A 5,581-nucleotide genomic window follows, 5' to 3' on the forward strand; every position below is an offset into this window, starting at 1 on the left:
GCTGGGGAGCGAAAAAACCCCTAGGAATACTTGGGGGGGAGCTGGGGAGCGAAAAAGCCCTTAGGAATACATGGGGGGGGAGCTGGGGAGCGGAAAAGCCCCTAGGAATACATGGGGTGGAGCTGGGGAGCGAAAAAACCCCTAGGAATACTTGGGGTGGAGCTGGGGACCGAAAAAGCCCTTAGGAATACATGGGGGGGGAGCTGGGGAGCGAAAAAGCCCCTAGGAATACTTGGGGTTGACCTGGGGACTGAAAATCCCCATAGGAATAAATGGGGTGGAGCTGGGGAGCGAAAAAGCCCCTAGGAATACTTGGGGTGGAGCTGGGGACCGAAAAAGCCCATAGGCATCCATGGGGTTGACCTGGGGAGCGAAAATCCCGATAGGCATCCATGGGGTTGACCTGGGGAGCGAAAATCCCCATAGGCATACGTGGGGTTGACCTGGTGCCCGCCCCCCCCACGGAAGTCCGTATGAGGTTTTTGAAACGGGCCTTGCCCGGGCCTTCGATCCAGGAGGGCGGACACTTTCGGCGGTTCGTCCCGGTGGCTGGGCCGGGTGCCGCATCTACAATATAGCCAAGAAACGTTCGCGGAGATTTTCGAGAACACGTTTTTAAGGACCCTCAATGCCCATGTTCGGTTCCAGAAAGCCGGTCAGAGGGATCTTCGGGGCAGAACCCTGCCGTGCTGAGGGGCCAAACCCGAGTTTGGAGCCAGGTCAACGGGGAAAACCGGAAAAGGGCCGGAGAAGGCGGTCAGGCCGGGCGAGAGTTCCAGGAGCTCGGCCACAATTCCGATCTCGTCCCGGTCAAGGGCTCCGTGGAAGGGCAGCCCGGGGGGCGGGTCCAAGGGCCCCGGCAGGGACCCGGGCCTCCGGGGTCGGAGCCGAGGCACCCCGCCGAGGGGTGGTCGTCCCGGGCCAAGGCGGCGGGAGCCCGGGCAGGACTCCGCGGGGCAGGCCGGGCGGGAGTTCCAGGAGCCCGGCCGCGATTCCGACTTCTCCCCGGTGCCCTGCCCGGAGGCCGGGCAGGTCCGGGGGCCTTCGGCGCGGGCGGCGGGATGCTCCCGCGGGGGAGACGAGCCGTGCTGGGCCCCGGGAGGGAGGCCCGGGGTCGACCTGGCGCCGGGGCTCCGGCCCTGGAAGTCCCGATGAGGTTTTTCAAACGGGCCGTGCCCGGGCCTTCGCTCCAGGAGGGCGGACACTTTCGGCGGTTGCCCCCGGTGGCTGGGCCGGGTGCCGCATCTACAATATTGCCAGGAAAGGTCCGCGGAGATTTTCGGGGACACGCTTTTCGGGACCCTAGTTGCCCATCTTGGGTTCCAGGAGGTCGGGCAGGGGTACCTCCGGGACCGGACCGTGCTGCAGGAGGGGGTCAACCCCGGGTTTGGCTCCATGTCGACTGGAGCTCCGGCCCAGGGGCGGGCCGGGCGAGAGTTCCAGGAACCCGGCCGCGATTCCGGCTTCTCCCCGGTGCCCTGCCCGGAGGCCGGGCAGGTCCGGGGGCCTTCGGCGCGGGCGGCGGGCTGCTCCCGCGGGGGAGACGAGCCTCTCTGGGGCCCGGGAGGTTGGCCCTGGGTCGACCTGGCGCCGGGGCTCGGGCTCCGGAAGTCCGTATGAGGTTTTTCAAACGGGCCGTGCCCGGGCCTTCGCTCCAGGAGGGCGGACACTTTCGGCGGTTCGTCCCGGTGGCTGGGCCGGGTGCCGCATCTACAATATTGCCGAGAAAGGTCCGCGGAGATTTTCGGGGACACGGTTTCCGGGACCCTAGATGCCCATCTTGGGTTCCAGGAGCTCGGACGGAGGAACCTCCGGGGCCGGACCGTGCTGCAGGAGGGGTTCAACCGCGAGTTTGGCTCCATGTCGACTGGAGCTCCGGCCCAGGGGCGGGCCGAGCGGCTTGGCCGGGCGAGAGTTCCAGGAGCCCGGCCGCGATTCCGGCTTCTCCCCGGTGCCCTGCCCGGAGGCCGGGCGGGTCCGGGGGCCTTCGGCGCGGGCAGCGGGCTGCTCCCGCGGGGGAGACGAGCCGCCCTAACGCCCGGGAGGGAGGCCCGGGGTCGACCTGGCTCCCGAGCTCCGGCCCTGGAAGTCCGTATGAGGATTTTCAAACGGGCCGTGCCCGGGCCTTCGCTCCAGGAGGCCGGACACTTTCGGCGGTTGCTCCCGGCGGCTGGGCCGGGTGCCGCATCTACAATATTGCCGAGAAAGGTCCGCGGAGATTTTCGGGGACACGGGTTTCGGGACCCTAGATGCCCATCTTGGGTTCCAGGAGCTCGGACGGAGGAACCTCCGGGGCCGGACCGTGCTGCAGGAGAGGTTCAACCGCGAGTTTGGCTCCATGTCGACTGGAGCTCCGGCCCAGGGGCGGGCCGAGCGGCTTGGCCGGGCGAGAGTTCCAGGAGCCCGGCCGCGATTCCGGCTTCTCCCCGGTGCCCTGCCCGGAGGCCGGGCAGGTCCGGGGGCCTTCGGCGAGGGCGGCGGGCTGCTCCCGCGGGGGAGACGAGCCGTGCTGGGCCCCGGGAGGGAGGCCCGCGGTCGACCTGGCGCCGGGGCTCCGGCCCTGGAAGTCCGTATGAGGTTTTTCAAACGGGCCTTGCCCGGGCCTTCGCTCCAGGAGGCCGGACACTTTCGGCGGTTCGTCCCGGTGGCTGGGCCGGGTGCCGCATCTGCAATATTGCCAGGAAAGGTTCGCGGAGATTTTCGAGGACACGGGTTTCGGGACCCTAGATGCCCATCTTGGGTTCCAGGAGCTCGGACGGAGGAACCTCCGGGGCCGGACCGTGCTGCAGGCGAGGGTCAACCCCGAGTTTGGCTCCATGTCGACTGGCGCTCCGGCCCGGGGGGCGGGCCGGGCGGGCAGGCCGGGCGAGAGTTCCAGGAACCCGGCCGCGATTCCGGCTTCGACCCGGTCGACTGCACGGCGGGCGTGCAGGCCGGCGGCGACTCCCAGGGCCCCTTCCAGGCTGCGGGGCCCAGCGGTTGGAGCCCGGCTACCCCGGCGAGGGGCGGAAGAACCTGCACGGCGCGGCCGGAGAACCCGGCATGCATGCGCGGGGCAGGCCGGGCAGGAGTTCCAGGAGCCCGGCCACGATTCCTACTTCTCCCCGGTGCCCTGCCCGGAGGCCGGGCGGGCCCGGGGGCCTTCGGCGCGGGCGGCGGGCGGCTTCCGCGGCGGAGACGAGCCTCTCTGGGGCCCGGGAGGTCGGCCCTGGGTCGACCTGGCGCCGGGGCTCGGGCTCCGGAAGTCCGTATGAGGTTTTTGAAACGGGCCTTGCCCGGGCCTTCGCTCCAGGAGGGCGGACACTTTCGGCGGTTGCCCCCGGTGGCTGGGCCGGGTGCCGCATCTACAATATTGCCAGGAAAGGTTCGCGGAGATTTTCGGGGACACGGATTTCGGGACCCTAGATGCCCATCTTGGGTTCCAGGAGGTCGGACGGAGGAACCTCCGGGGCCGGACCGTGCTGCAGGAGGGGGTCAAAACCGAGTTTGGCTCCAAGTCGACTGGAGCCCCGGCCCGGGGGGCGGGCCGGGCGGGCAGGCCGGGCGAGAGTTCCAGGAACCCGGCCGCGATTCCGGCTTCGACCCGGTCGACTGCACGGCGGGCGTGCAGGCCGGGGGGCGACTCGCAGGGGCCCTTCCAGGCTGCGGGGCCCAGCGGTTGGAGCCCGGCTACCCCGGCGAGGGGCGGAAGAACCTGCACGGCGCGGCGGGAGAACCCGGCATGCTTCCGCGTGGCAGGCCGGGCAGGAGTTCCAGGAGCCCGGCCACGATTCCTACTTCTCCCCGGTGCCCTGCCCGGAGGCCGGGCGGGCCCGGGGGCCTTCGCCGCGGGCGGCGGGCGGCTTCCGCGGCGGAGACGAGCCTCTCTGGGGCCCGGGAGGTCGGCCCTGGGTCGACCTGGCGCCGGGGCTCGGGCTCCGGAAGTCCGTATGAGGTTTTTGAAACGGGCCTTGCCCGGGCCTTCGCTCCAGGAGGGCGGACACTTTCGGCGGTTGCCCCCGGTGGCTGGGCCGGGTGCCGCATCTACAATATTGCCAGGAAAGGTTCGCGGAGATTTTCGGGGACACGGATTTCGGGACCCTGGATGCCCATCTTGGGTTCCAGGAGGTCGGACGGAGGAACCTCCGGGGCCGGACCGTGCTGCAGGAGGGGGTCAAAACCGAGTTTGGCTCCATGTCGACTGGAGCCCCGGCCCGGGGGGCGGGCCGGGCGGGCAGGCCGGGCGAGAGTTCCAGGAACCCGGCCGCGATTCCGGCTTCGACCCGGTCGACTGCACGGCGGGCGTGCAGGCCGGGGGGCGACTCGCAGGGGCCCTTCCACGCTGCGGGGCCCAGCGGTTGGAGCCCGGCTACCCCGGCGAGGGGCGGAAGAACCTGCACGGCGCGGCGGGAGAACCCGGCATGCTTCCGCGGGGCAGGCCGGGCAGGAGTTCCAGGAGCCCGGCCACGATTCCTACTTCTCCCCGGTGCCCTGCCCGGAGGCCGGGCGGGCCCGGGGGCCTTCGCCGCGGGCGGCGGGCGGCTTCCGCGGCGGAGACGAGCCTCTCTGGGGCCCGGGAGGTCGGCCCTGGGTCGACCTGGCGCCGGGGCTCGGGCTCCGGAAGTCCGTATGAGGTTTTTGAAACGGGCCTTGCCCGGGCCTTCGCTCCAGGAGGGCGGACACTTTCGGCGGTTGCCCCCGGTGGCTGGGCCGGGTGCCGCATCTACAATATTGCCAGGAAAGGTTCGCGGAGATTTTCGGGGACACGGATTTCGGGACCCTGGATGCCCATCTTGGGTTCCAGGAGGTCGGACGGAGGAACCTCCGGGGCCGGACCGTGCTGCAGGAGGGGGTCAAAACCGAGTTTGGCTCCAAGTCGACTGGAGCCCCGGCCCGGGGGGCGGGCCGGGCGGGCAGGCCGGGCGAGAGTTCCAGGAACCCGGCCGCGATTCCGGCTTCGACCCGGTCGACTGCACGGCGGGCGTGCAGGCCGGGGGGCGACTCGCAGGGGCCCTTCCAGGCTGCGGGGCCCAGCGGTTGGAGCCCGGCTACCCCGGCGAGGGGCGGAAGAACCTGCACGGCGCGGCGGGAGAACCCGGCATGCTTCCGCGGGGCAGGCCGGGCAGGAGTTCCAGGAGCCCGGCCACGATTCCTACTTCTCCCCGGTGCCCTGCGCGGAGGCCGGGCGGGCCCGGGGGCCTTCGGCGCGGGCATCAGGCGGCTTCCGCGGCGGAGACGTGCCTCTCTGGGGCCCGGGAGGTCGGCCCTGGGTCGACCTGGCGCCCGGGCTCGCGCTCCGGAAGTCCGTATGAGGTTTTTCAAACGGGCCTTGCCCGGGCCTTCGCTCCAGGAGGGCGGACACTTTCGGCGGTTGGCCCCGGTGGCTGGGCCGGGTGCCGCATCTACAATATTGCCAAGAAAGGTTCGCGGAGATTTTGGGGGACTCGGTTTTCAGGACCCTAAATGCCCATGTTCGGTTCCAGAAAGTCGGTCAGAGGAACCTCCGGGGCAAAAGAACCGTGCCGCGCTGCCTTGTCAACCGAGCGTGGAGGCAGCGTGCCCCGATCCGGCGGGCCTGGCCGTGCGAGAGTTCCAGGCTCTG

Source organism: Alligator mississippiensis, unplaced genomic scaffold (genome assembly GCF_030867095.1).
Source record: "Alligator mississippiensis isolate rAllMis1 unplaced genomic scaffold, rAllMis1 scaffold_20, whole genome shotgun sequence".
Lineage (NCBI taxonomy): Eukaryota > Metazoa > Chordata > Crocodylia > Alligatoridae > Alligator > Alligator mississippiensis.